General features: G+C 47.8%; 1 long non-coding RNA gene across 1 annotated transcript in view; it reads left to right on the forward strand.

Annotated features, from left to right (window-relative positions):
- LOC309666082 overlaps positions 1-11,320 on the forward strand; it is a 31,672-nt gene extending 20,352 nt beyond the window's left edge. Inside the window, exon 3 of the long non-coding RNA XR_014266878.1 lies at positions 1,346-11,320. This is a non-coding gene — a long non-coding RNA (uncharacterized lncRNA). The remainder of the gene's footprint in view (positions 1-1,345) is intronic.
- The last annotated feature ends 2,448 nt before the right edge of the window (positions 11,321-13,768 follow it).

The following is a 13,768-nucleotide window of genomic DNA, read 5'->3' on the forward strand; positions in this document are numbered from 1 at the left end:
TTCGCTTTATCCCCTTGCAGTCTGCCAGAGCCTGTGTGATAGAGAACGAGGGGAGCAGTGACACCCAATGGAGGAATCATCACCATCTCTCTCCCTCCTGGAGACAGGAATTGGCCTGCCTTCTGCTTGGCCTGAATCCTGAACAGATCTCACCTTCCCAGGACTGGGCTTGAGTCCTGTCCGTGGTGCTGACATCCCAGGGTGGGAGGAAAGGCAAGCTGACTGGAAGGTGCTGGAAGGGCCTGACATGTGACCTCTGCTGCCTCGAGGGAAGCCCACGGAGCCACGCCTGGCTCCAAGTGCCTCTCCCAGGACCAGTCCACTTCTCTCCACCCAGGGAGGCGGCTCTACACAGGAGGAGGCACGTGGGGCTGATGGACGAGGCTGGCCTGGGGACACAGAGCCACCTTCCTGCCCTTTACCCTGAGAGCTTTTTCACCCCGATAACTGGGGTTTTCAGAGGTACTTTCTCAGATGGACCACGCCCTGATCTCTGGGCCTGAAGGCCTGAGCAGCCCACCAAGGGGGCGGTACGGGTCACACTGAGGCCCCGTCACCAGTTTGGAATTGTTGCTTCAGGCTGGGGAGTGATGGGATGAGGGTGCTGAATGTGGTCCAGACCCTGGACCCAGACACTGTTTCTTGCCCCCACATTTCCTGCCAGTGCCTTGGAGTCCTCCAGCCCAGCTCTTCCTTGTCAGAGGCCCAGTACACACTCAGCCTCCCACAGAGGTGGGCTTCACCCGCTGGGGCACCTCCTGCCCTGCCCGGGAGGCTCGCTGGCTCCTCCTGGGCAGCCGGGCTCTCAGCGGGCGCCTGGGCCTTGAGCGGGGGCCCAGCAGCCGGCCCCACTCCACAGCCTGTGCCTGAAAATGCCCTTCCTCCCACGTCATGCCCAGCGACGGGCTACGTGGACTTCGCTCGCCTTGCCACCAGGGAGACCGCAGGAACAGACCTCACTCCCATAGCCCATCAATGCCTCTCATTAGACGGTAAACAGCTCCGTGGCGACGGTAGCAGTGGGGGGGAGAACTGTGTGACTGGAAAGTGGCTGGAGCGGGTAGCCGACTCTGCCCTTGTTGGCTTTTACCATCTATGCGGAAAGGCAGGAAGAAAGCAGTGAAGGGACACATCACAGGAGAAAGTGCCGCTCCCCGAGGCCAGCGAAGACTAGGGAAGGAGGCTCACACTCCGCCAGGGGCAGAGGCAGCACCTGTGTCTAGAGGGCAAGACAGCGGCGGACGCAAAGCCAGAGAGCCGCCCACTGAACCCTGCCGCAGGCCCCAGCCGATGGTGTCCGCGGCCCCTCACGTCTCTTTCTCTCCCTCCTTTCTGTTTTCCGCAGGGCCAGGGATGCCTCCTCAGGCCGAGAGGCAGGCCAGAGTCTCCCCTGAAGGAGCCTGCACCAGGGGCCCTACTGGCAGCTCCGACACGCAGCCACTTGCTTCAGGGGCCAAGCGGCCCGCGCTGCTGCTCAGGCCTCAGAAGACACACCTCCACGAGGGCCCCTGAGCCTGGGATGCCCGGCAGAGCTGGGAGGGGCAGCCGCAAGATGCCGGCCGCCTTGGATGGAGGCATCCCTCCGGGTTCTGCGATGAGCGAGGCAGGAGACGGGAACTGTCGCTCCCTCACGGCCGTCTGTCCTGCCTTCTCCATCCCCCGCGGGGCCCAATCCAGACCTCTTCTAGGATGGCTGGAAAGTACAGGACCCCAGCCCGAGACTCTGGCTGCAAGCTCCGCCCCTGTCAACAGGCTTCACTGTGTCAACAGAAAGGTCCTTCTTTTTTTTTTTTAAATTTTATTTTTATTTATTTATTTTTGGCTGTGTTGGGTCTTCGCTGCTGCACGCGGGCTCCCTCTAGTTGTGGCGAGCGGGGGCTAGTCTTTGTTGTGGTGTGCGGGTTTCTCATTGCGGTGGCTTCTCTTGTTGCGGAGCACGGGCTCTAGGTGCACGGGCTTCAGTAGTTGTGGCACGTGGACTCAGTAGTTGTGGCTCGCGGGCTCTAGAGCGCAGGCTCAGCAGTTGTGGCGCACGGGCTTAGCTGCTCCGCGGCATGTGGGATCTTCCCGGACCAGGGCTCGAACCCGTGTCCCCTGCATTGGCAGGCGGATTCTTAACCAGTGCGCCACCAGGGAAGTCCCAGAAAGGTCCTTCTAACTCATCATATCCTGCTCCTTAAGGGAACTGGACTTAAGGGAGAAAATGTCCTAAGAAGGCCATGAGGATCAATGGGGAACTGGATACTCTCTGTCCCTATAAATCTTTAGAAAGAAGACAGCCTGTCTACCACTGACTAGGAGCAACTGGGGACAGCACGGCTGTGAGGACCCCGCACCCTTAACATCTGCAGGGCCCAGGGCACACGCACAAAAGGAGCCTACATAGTATATGTCTACTTATTGGAAAGTTACAAATCAAGCTGACAAACTGTGAATAAATAATTTCTCTCATCCCACCCTGACACGTGCACCTTCATAACAGCCTGGGAGCCGGTTTGCATTTAGAATTCTCTGACTCCTGGGGGTCTGTGCGCAAATGCAGTAGCACGGGTGAACAGAGCAGGTCTCAGCTCACAGCCCAAGCCCCGGCTTTCCTCACCTCCCCCCCACCCCACACCTTGCCGGCCTGGGGTGTCTGCAAGTGGACGTCCCATCTTACATCCAAGCTCTGCCCACCCTGCCCCGTGAGCAATCGCCCTCGCCCACCCCTCAGTTGGCCGAGGGCTGCACAGCTGGCAGGGAGTCCTGCACAGGCTCTGCTAGTGGTCATTTGGGCAGGAAGGCCAGGATCTGGGAATGAGAGTGTGTGCCTCCAGGCTGGCCTGTCCCCTTGGTCCCACAGACTCCTGCCCCCTGGGGAGAGGGCATACCCAGAGGTGGGCCAAGAGGGCCCCTCCAGCCAGGGCCGAGGCGGGTACTGGGCAGGGCAGCTCAGCCACTCACTCTCTCTACCAACAAGCGACCAGCAGGTGGAATTGTGAGCCTCGGAAACGGTGCCCTCTGTCCCCTTTCCAGGTCCTCCTTCTCATCCCTGTTCGCCAAAACTCCATCAGCCAGACTCCCACCAGGAAACAGAGGAAACGATCACATTAGATCACCTGCAAAGACGGAGATAGGATATAAGGCAACCACAATGGATCTGTAGTAACCCAGGAGTAGCAACAGTGGAGGAACCGTTTCCACCCTTGGGCCCAAGGACAAGGGGAAGGAAGAGGAATTGAAACCCAGGAGGAGAAAGTCCTGTTGAAAAGGATGATTGGAGACATGCAGGGGCCTTTGGCTGAGAGCTACAGCAAGGCCAGGGGCCCCACGGGAGGAGGCTGGGAGACTAGGGTCATGGCCTCGCTCTCCTCCTTCTCTCCAATTTCCTAGGGGTGCTCCCCATGGGCCAAACCCAACCCAAGCCAGAGGGCACAGGTCAGCCTCCCTGGGCCAAGTGTAGGGTGGAGAAGGGTGAGCTGAGGGTCTAGAAGGGCAAACGGGAAATATCTGGCACAGACACTAGATAATGACTCGGATAGAAAGGATCAGTAACAGGAGAGGAAAGGTGGGCCTTTGGGAACAGAGTTTGCTCTCATGATCAGTTACGACTGAAGTCTTGATAACAACATGCTACAGGGTGATTGGGCATAACTGGCATGCAGCTTCCGTAGACAATGCTACACCAGCGTGTCCCAACTCTGAAAGGGTGTGAGTCTGCTCAGAGACACCCAGCCAAGTGCAAGACTGAGACCAGAATCCTGGTCCACTCCCAGCCCACGGCTTCTCCCACATCCCTCTCCAGGGCTGACAAACGAATCCCACAAACAGGGTAGGGAGGGAGAACAGGTTGGGGGAAAATGGAACCAGGTTTCATGCATGTTGGGTAGGAAGGGACAGTGGACATCCGAGTGGAAATAGCCGGCCAGCCAGCAGTTGGACACGCAGGACCAGAACCCACAGGAAAGGTTTGTTATGAGCTCCCTGCCCTTAAGCACCAGACCCAGATGGGAGAGGTAACCTCTCCTCTCAGCAGAGCTGGCTCAAGGACCAGCTGCCCACACGAGGAAGGAGCATACCACCACTCCTCCCATCTTTCCTACCTACTTGCTCAACTCCCTGGCAACTGCGCCGCACACCCAGACCTTTCTCCTGCCATCAGCGCACTGAGAAGGCAACTGCCCTTTCCTTAGTTCATCAGAAACGTAACAACAAGCAGTATACATGTAAAAGGACCAGATTCAAAATGAAACTTCATAAAACCTAGACGGGCTACATTAAAAGTAAAAGGCATGATGCAAACCAGTTGGATACTAGAGTGGAAATCCTACATGGTTTTCCACTGAAATGTCCTCTGATCTGAGAGCAGAGGCACCAGGGAGAAGTGGATTTTCCTGACTGTCTGACGTGAAGCCCGCTCCAGGGAGCTGTTCTCTCAGCCCCACCCACAGACACCGGCGAGGCTCATCTTGATCAGTGTTGATCTGAAGGGGCGATGTGCCAGCTTTCTCATCGTTACTGGTGGATTTCTTAATGAATTTATTGATACTGTCACTGTTCTTGAGGGAAGCCCTACTGCCATTATTCTTAGGGGCTTGTACTAGGGACCCCCCCTGCCCCTTGGCCAGTCTGTCCTCATGCGCAACTTGAATGTGGGCACTACAGATCACACAGGAAGGGAATGCTGCCTATATGAGGCATCTGGGGAATCTCGCCTCACTTCCTTAGGGCAATTTGGCCCTGTATCCTTTCCCATCTCCCCTGCCCCAGAGTTTCCACATCAGCTCCATCAACCAGTGCCATGGCCCTGAGAAGCCAGCCCAGGAGAGGGGCTTAGTAGATTGGACTAAAAAGGCCAGAAGCCAGGTAAGCCACGAGGTCTCAGAGCCCTGCAGGGAAGAGGACTAAGTGACACCAGTGACAGTGAGTTGCGATAACCACGTCCCAGTGTGGACCAGCAGTCTTGCCCTATTCCCCTATCATACATAGCACCCGTGACGCTGGCCAATCATCTGGCAGCTGGGTGCCACAGTCACAAAGGTAACTGACTGGGAATGTATTAGAACAGGGAAGAATTTTCAAAATCGCTTAATCCAAACCCCTCATTTGATAGATGAGAAAACTGCTATCTGGAAAAGCAAAATGACTTATGCGATATCACACAGCTTAGAGGCTAAATAGAACTAGGATCCAGGTTTTCTAACACCCAGCTTATCTCATGTCAACAGTGTGTGTCGCAGCTGCTAGACAGACAAAGTCTAAGTCCTGATTGAGAGTCAAGAAAATCATCCTCTGGACCTTGAAGATATTATGCAAAGTGAAATAAGTCAGATAGAGAAAGTCAAATACCACATGATTTCACTCATACGTGGAATATAAAAAACAAACAAACAAAAACAAAATAAATGAACAAACCAAACCAAACCAAACAGAGCAGTGGTTACCAGAGGGGAAGGGGCTGAGGAAAGGGGTAAAGGGGGGTCAGCTGTATGATGACTAAAGGGAACGAAATTTTTGGTGGTGAGCACACTGTAGGGTATATGGCAGTAGAAATACCACGTTGTACACGTGAAGCTTATGTAACGTTGTAAGCCAGTGTTACCTCGATAAAAGAAATATATTTAAAAAATAACAATAAACAGAAAATCATCCTCATCTACAAAGAGGAGAGAATCATTACATTATTGAAGGGATTCTCTAAAGACAGAAAGGTACCTCCCACTGAAATAGAAGCCATCTTCACAGTATCATTTATAATTACAAAACAAGATTCAACTTGGTGTTCTTCTCCCTTCTTTAGTTTAAGAATCCCACATTTAAGTGGAGGGGGCTGAGATATGAGGTCCCACTGAAGATAGGGACAACCAATGATAAATAAGACTGAGCTTTAGTTGAAATTATAAGCATGAACACATAAAGAGATTAAGAATGAGGATTAATAGTGTTATTTGCAAAGGGGATGAAGAATCTTGCACATTTAAAAAAAAATTAGTCTCCACTGACTACTTCCATTTCCTCACACCCCATTCACCTCTTACCTCACTATGATCGCTATCTGGAAAAGCAAAATGACTTATATCTGGAAAATGTCATCGGTGACCACAAATTTCCAATCTGCCAACTGCGTTCAGTCTTCATCCTAACTAACCTCCATCGCATTTGACATTATTGACCATGACACTCTTTTCTCTCTTTGCTTCTACAAAACCATTTTTAAAAATAAATTTATTTATTTTATTTACTTATTTTTGGCTGCATTGGGTCTTCGTTGCCGTGCACGCGCTTTCTCTAGTTGCGGCGAGAGGGGGCTACTCTTCGTTGTGGTGCGCGGGCTTCTCATTGAGGTGGCTTCTCTTGTTGCGGAGCATGGGCTCTAGGCACACGGGCCTCAGTAGTTGTGGCACGCGGGCTTCAGTAGTTGTGGCACACGGGCTTACTTGTTCCACAGCATATGGGAGCTTCCCGGACCAGGGCTCGAGCCCGTGTCCCCTGCATTGGCAGGCGGATTCTTTACCACCGCGTCACCAGGGAAGCCCCAAACCATTGTTTTTTTGATTCTTCTTTTCTTTTTATTTCCTCTTGGTCCCACTAGTTATGTTCTCCGAGATCCTGCTTATGGCTCTCTCTCTCTCTCTTTTTTTTCCCCTCACTCCTCCCTGAATGATTTCAGTTCCATACTACCCACATACTGCCAACTCCTGAATTGTTTTCTCTAACTCTGTCTTCTTCCCTAAGCTCCAGTTGTGTGTGTGTGTGTGTGTGTGTGTGTGTGTGCACGCTCATACACATATATTTTTATCCACTGTAGATTACACCCCACAGAATCAAACTCATCCTTCTCTTCCTCTTCAGCCAATATGTACACAGCTGTGTATAAACCAAAGACCTCTATCATCTCTGCCCCCTTTTTCCTTGACCTTTTCATCCAGACACAAGTCCTTCCAATTATCTCTCAGAAATGTCTTTTAAACTTAAATCACTCTTATTGGGGGGAAAATTTAATTATTCTTTTCCTCTTTAAACTCATTATTCAATTCAGACTCATGTGCACTTTCTTACCAGGACGAACGCAATAGCTTTGTTTTTTATTACAGCAAAATATACATAACATAAAATTTACCATTTTAACCCTTTTGGAGTGTACAATTCAGTGGCACTAAGTACACTCGCACTGTTGTGCTATCCATCCCTCGAAGCTTCCCATCATCCCAAACTGAAGCTCTGTACCCATTGAACAGAAACTCCTCATTCCACCTCCCCCCAGCCCCTGGTAACCAATATTCTACTTTCTCTACGGTTCTGATTATTTTAGGTACCTCATATAGGTGGAACCATGTAGTACTTGTTCTTTTGTGTCTGGCGTATTCTCAATAGTTTTTTAACTGGTTTTATTATGTCTAATTTTTCTTTTCCTCCCACCCTTTTGGTATAGTACAATCCAAGTTACCTTTCTAAGGTATGAGAAGACTGACTCTTCCACAGTGACTACAAAAGAAAGTCCACACTCCTTAGCATGGTGGTCAAGGCCTTGCAAAATGTGGCCAAAATCTACCTTTCCAGCTTCACTTCTTGCTACTCCCACGTTACCCGGTAAGCCCTCCCATGCCTGTCTCACTGGCTTGCACCTGCTACCTCCTCTGCTTGGAATGCTATATATATCCTCTGCATCCTCTGTGTCCTCCCTCAAAACTTGGGTCTTCACTTAGCAAACTCTGCTCATCCTTTGAAGCCCAGCTTCTGTTTTTCTTCCCGTAGGAAATTGGCCCTGACCTTCCAGGACTGAACCAATCCCTCCCTCCACCATGTTACTAAATTACTTTGCACATCTAGGTTTTATGTACTTTCTGTCTATTATGTCATACTTCTCAATCAAAAAGCTTTAAGAAATATTGATGTCAGTCTCCCCTTTGAGCCTGTGATTTCCTTAGTGGTCGGGAACATATCCTTTCATCTTGGCACTCTAGCTGGGGCGTACTCAGTAAAACGTATGTTCGAGGGATAAATAAACAAAATATTCATCCATCTATGCTGGGTTAAAATTCAGCCTTCTTTTATATATAAGGACACATTAGGTGCTCCCTAAAAGGCTTCTTCGATACAGGATTCCAAAATACACTTTAGATACCCTGCCATATACCGTATAGGAGCATCGGCTCCCAACATGAAAAACTGGGTTAACAGTTGTTATCACAACAGCTGGTTACGATTTGTAGCTCTTTAAGTGTCAAATATAGTAAGGGTAATTACTCATAGCTGTCATCTTGATAGTCTGAGGCAATCAAACCCAAAGCAGTGGCTTTCCCCCAGGAGGGCTGGTAGCAGAATTCAAACCTAAAAGCCACTTGAACTGAAGGTCTTCTTGAAGGGAAATTGTGGATGCCATTCCCAGGGGGAGTGACATCCCTGGTGCAATGTGGCCTGCGGGGGGCTGTCTAGGGGTTCCTCAACTGACACTGAAGAAATCCACGCGGCCATTAGCTTATGCCCATGTTCCCAGCCACCAGCCTGAGGCTTGACAGCAGTATTTCAGGAAAAGAAAGCTCTTTTGCAGCAAATCATTACACACTTGTTCTTTGCATTTGTACCGCACTTCGTTTTCAAAACACGCTTATTTACAATATTTCTACCGAGCCTCACAGCCACAAGAGTACAATGATCTTGATGTGTAGACGAAGAGGCCAGCAGTGGTCTTCCCAAGGCCATGGAGTAAGCAGTAACACTTTTTGCTGTCTCATATCAGGGGTCTTGCAGCTAGATTACAGTTATCAATACATAGGTGGCAAGGATTTTCCCCTAGTCTATTGTTGATCTAATTTTGTTCATGGTGTTTGTTTTATAAAAGTCTTAAATTTATGTTTAGTAAATGAATCAGTATCTTTCCTTTTGGGTCTTATATTTTGCTTATAAATGCTTTCCTTATCCCAGGGTTATAAACATATTCTTCTGCATTTTTTTTTTTTTTGGCTGCGCCACGTGGCATGCAGGATCTTGGTTCTCCGACCAGGGATCGAACATGGGCCCCTGGCAGTGGAAGCGTGGAGTCCTAACCACTGGACTGCCAGGGAAGTCCCTCTTCTGCATTTTTGACATGACTGTATATTCACTGCTGGACTGTCTGTTTAATGGTCATCTCTACCACCCAAGTAGGAGCTCTAAGAAAGAGGGAATCATGTCTACTTTATTCCCAACTGTATCCCTACAGCATATCACAGCCTAGTACCTCTGATCTCAAGAAATGTTTAGAGTGGAAAAAAAAAAGAAAAAGATGATGGGGGTATTATCAACAAGAGAATACAGATATCCTTGGCAGAAAATCAATATACGAAATTTGGCTATTGTGAATTTTATTTTAAAAATTCTGTGTGTATTCTATTAAATTTCACACTTAATTTTGAATTCTGGAGATTGCCAACTTCTACAGCCATCCCAAAATAATCATAAAATCTTGAATTTTGGAAGAACCTTTAGAGATCATAGAGAGGTCCAACTTCTGAGTTGGTGTGGCATTCCCCCATACGGCTCTGCCCCCTGAGAAGAGGCTGTTTAGTTTGTGTGCACAGCTTCATGAACACCAAGCCCTGTCCCAGGAGACTGAAGCATGGTTCAACAGCACCCCCTACTGTCAGCCTTCTGTGGGCCCAAACCTGGTGGTGAGAGCACTTTGATACCTTCACCCCTTCCAAAGCCCCAAACCCAGGATTCTTTTGCCACGTCTATTTATTAAAACCCCTGGTACTCTCCACCACCTCCTTTCCTTTCTTTGCTGTAAGACTGATAAGTATTTTGGAGCGACATCAAATTATTCTGATTGGGTCTATTTCAGATATATGCTAACCTCAACTAGGCCCTTGCTACTTGTTTACCACTTTTTTTTTTTTATGCATTCTCCTGTCTTCCTGCCACATTTTCCAAAGTGCTAGTTGCACATTTTGTATGTTCTTAAGCTCCAAATCCTGATTCTACCTCCGGCCTCATCATTATACTGAGTTTATGGATTCCCTTAAGATTTCTTATATTTACCTCAAAACCCTCTGTCTTATTTGCTACTATCTTGGAGGAAAAAGTATCCCTCTTCCTAAGAGTAAACCTCCACGTGTGCTCTTGATTCAATTTGGCATTCTTGTTCAAATTTACTTTTCCCAATAGTTTTGTCTTCTCTGACTTCTAACAGGCTTACGGTTTCCTGGGGATGGGCGGGGTGGGGGCGGGCAGGAAGCTGCCTTTACTCTGCTTTTGCCTCTCAGATTGTGTTGTCACCATCTCTTCATCAAACATCTTTGCCATACATTATCTCTAATCCTTTAATTCCTATTCATCCTTCATTCTTCAACCTACTGCCACAGGCTTTCAGTACCTCCTCTGGATTAAAACCAGTTCTTGGAAGATCATTACTGATCGCCTACCCGTAAAATTTACTAGTACCCCGCCACCCAAAGTTTCCTTCCTTCCCTCATTTATTCAAACAGGATGGCAGGCAGTATGCTAAGCCCTGGGAACACGCGGACAGAAAGAAACAAAACATCCCTTCTTCATACAAAAGGTACAACAGGAGTAGGACCACCTAAATTTGAGAGACATCTTCAAGGAGATTACCAGGGTGAGGATAAGACTGGTGTTATCCATTCCAGGATGAGAGAACAGAAATGCGTGGAACAGACAGACAGTCACATGAAACAGAGAGTATCACTGTCTGTCGGGGAGAAGGCCCTGGGTACCACACTAGCAAAACTTAAACTTCACTATGAAGGTATTGGGGGTGGGGGGTTTTGGAGAGTTTTGAAGGGAAGTGACATAACCCATTTTAGATGCTCTAAACCACAGGTGCTAGCTTGTCTGTTGACAATTAATCATCAGCCCTACATCCTGCTACCCTCCCTTCCGCATCACCCTTCTCAGGTTCCCTCCAACAGGATCCCAGGTTAGACCCTGCAGATAAGAGGCACAAAAGTGAAATTTGTAAGGTGAGAAAGAAGTCTAACTCCTAGAATTGGCAGCTGTGGGCTGGTGGGTGGCCACTGGCAACCATGGGGTTTTGGTAGCTACTTCCCAGAGACCTCCTGAGAATCACCAAGTTGGCGCTGCAGGCAGCTGAGAGAAAGCTCCTTGGTGAAGGCTTCCCTGGGGCCACAGCGCTTCCAGATCTCCTGAAAGCCAGGGAGGTCCTCCTGACCTTTCCTCTCCTAGCCCTTCCAGTGGTTGTAACATCCCTGGTTTCCTGATGAAACCCTGATACAGGATGCCATTTTGAATAAGTCTTGCCTAGAAATGGTCCTACATCGACACCATACACTCAGTTATCCTTCATGTCAGACCACTAATCTCTATTTTCCCCAAGATTTCTATCTCACTTCTCTCCACTATAAAGATGACTCCAAAACTATACATATATATATTTACTTTTAGCCTTTCTCCTAAGCTCCACATCCAAATGTCCAATTATTTCCTGGACACCTCCGCCTGGATGACCTGCTGAAACCTCTAACTCAACAAATTCGATAAGAATCGCCTTCCTTTCAGGGACTTCCCTGGTGGCGCAGTGGTTAAGAATCCACCTGCCAATGCAGGAGACACGGGTTCGATCTCTGGTCCGGGAAGATCCCACATGTCATGGAGCAACTAAGCCCATGGGCCACAACTACTGAGCCTGTGCGCTAGAGCCCGCGAGCCACAACTGCTGAGCCTGTGTGCCACAACTACTGAAGCCCACGCGCCTAGAGCCCGTGCTCCGCAACAAGAGAAGCCACTGCAATGAGAAGCCCGCACACTGCATCAAAGAGTAGCCCCCGCTCGCCACAACTAGAGAAAGCCAGCATGCAGCAACGAAGACCCAACGCAGCCAAAAATAATAAACAAATGAATAAATTTATTTAAAAAAAAAAAGGAATCGCCTTCCTTTTAAACTACTTCCTTTTCATGAGTCCACAGTTCTTTTAAGCACAATACAGTTATTTATTCCAGTTATCTGGCTGAAAACCACAGGCACACTAGATTTCACTCTCATTCAGGTAAACATTTATTGAGAGGCTACAATATGCCAGGCCCTTTGCTAAGTGCTGGGACTAGAATGGTTTACAGGTAGATGTGTTCCCTGCTCTCAGAGCTTATAGTCCAGTGGAGGATCTAGGAGAAACCTAAACACGTTTCTGAAATACCTTAAAAAAATCCTTTACCTGTAACTTGCAAAAATTCAAGATTCTGAAATATCTTTTGAATTATTTCCCCTTCTCTTTCCCACTCCCCTTATCAACCAGTAACATTCACCTGGACTATTTCTCTAGTTTACTAGCTAGACCTTTTATTGCATCATGGGCTTTTTTATGTTTTGATGAAACACACATGCACATACAGTATTTTGCAGAAAATTTCAGGGGGTCCATCAACAGTCCCTTTGAGGTCAAACCCCAGATTCTTGGGGTTTCTCATTAACCTAAAGAACCCCACCTCAGTGTCTCTCCCATCTTCACCATTCCCGCCTAGGGCTGTGTGTCTATAAAGCACAATCCCATCATGTCTCTCTCCTGAAACAGAAACTGTCAGTGGCCCATTTTCAGCAAAAGCAGTGCCCAGTACACCCTCAGGCCTTCTCTCTCAAAAGTGCCCTGCACAAACCCAGGTTCCTTCCAAACTGAGATGCAATCCTCAAATATGCCCTATGCAAGCTCAGCACGAGGTCTTTCTTTGCTCAGGCTGTTCCCTCACCCAAGTCTCAGCTTATCCAAAGCTCTCACTTCTTTGAGCTCCTTTGACATTTTGTACTTCAGACATTCACATCCGGTCTTAGTTTTAGAGTTGATTATCCTAACTTTTTCAGAGTAAGAGAGCAGGAATCATCTTATCTTTGTACCTCCTGAAGCACCTGGCATAATGCCCAGCCCAAAGCAGATGTTTGGAAAAAATGTTAGACTAAATTAAACTCAAATTTCCCTTTCACATCTTAGTCCCACTTGTGTCCTTCATGCTTTTTCCTCTTCTACATAACTGTCCTTCAAATATTTGAAGACAATTACCTTGTCCCTTGTTCCTTATCTGCACAAAATCCAGAAGATACTGGCTAACTTGGTCGTCTAATTCAATGTAAACAAAAGTCAATATAAGCACAAAATAGTCAAGAAGTCCCTAAGGGTTCTATTTCCCAACTAACCTTCGACTCACACTCTATGATTTGGGGCAAGCAGTATCTCTTCATACCCTTTCTTCTACCACCACTTAGCTAAAATAAGGGGGAAACAGATAATCTCACCCTCATCTTAGTCGTTTCTTGTAAACAAGAGAGGTGGCAAAGCACTTGGAGCTTTGGAACAGAAAGGAAGTATGACCAAAATTATGGATAAATGTAGCTGAGAATGGTTAACAACTAGCTTTAGCTCTGCTATTAAATCTGTGACCCAGGACAAAACCTAATTTTTTGGGGCCTCTTTACCTACTTTTTGCATATTATGGAGACTGATAAAAGCCAAGGAATTCACACCACTGAAACAACATTTTAAAAAAAACCTTCTGGACTATATGTAATCTTCTGGACCTTAGGCATTTTATCAATTGTATTTCAGTTTTGCAAATACTAAAGCTGAAAACAAGAAAGCCACAGATCATTGTTTCTTTAAATTTTCTTATGAGTTATTTATGAGCCTTAGAGTTTTAAAATCACCCAGCCTACACAAAAGAAGTTCTAAGGCCTATTAACCTCTATTGGTTTTTATACACCTACTTCCATCAACTCTGAAGGGAAGCTGTGGAAGGAAGTGCAAGGACTCCACTTACAAACAGCTGCTTAACACACTCGGTTTCC

The sequence above is a fragment of the Balaenoptera physalus genome, assembly GCF_965194825.1.
Source record: "Balaenoptera physalus genome assembly, chromosome: 8".
Lineage (NCBI taxonomy): Eukaryota > Metazoa > Chordata > Mammalia > Artiodactyla > Balaenopteridae > Balaenoptera > Balaenoptera physalus.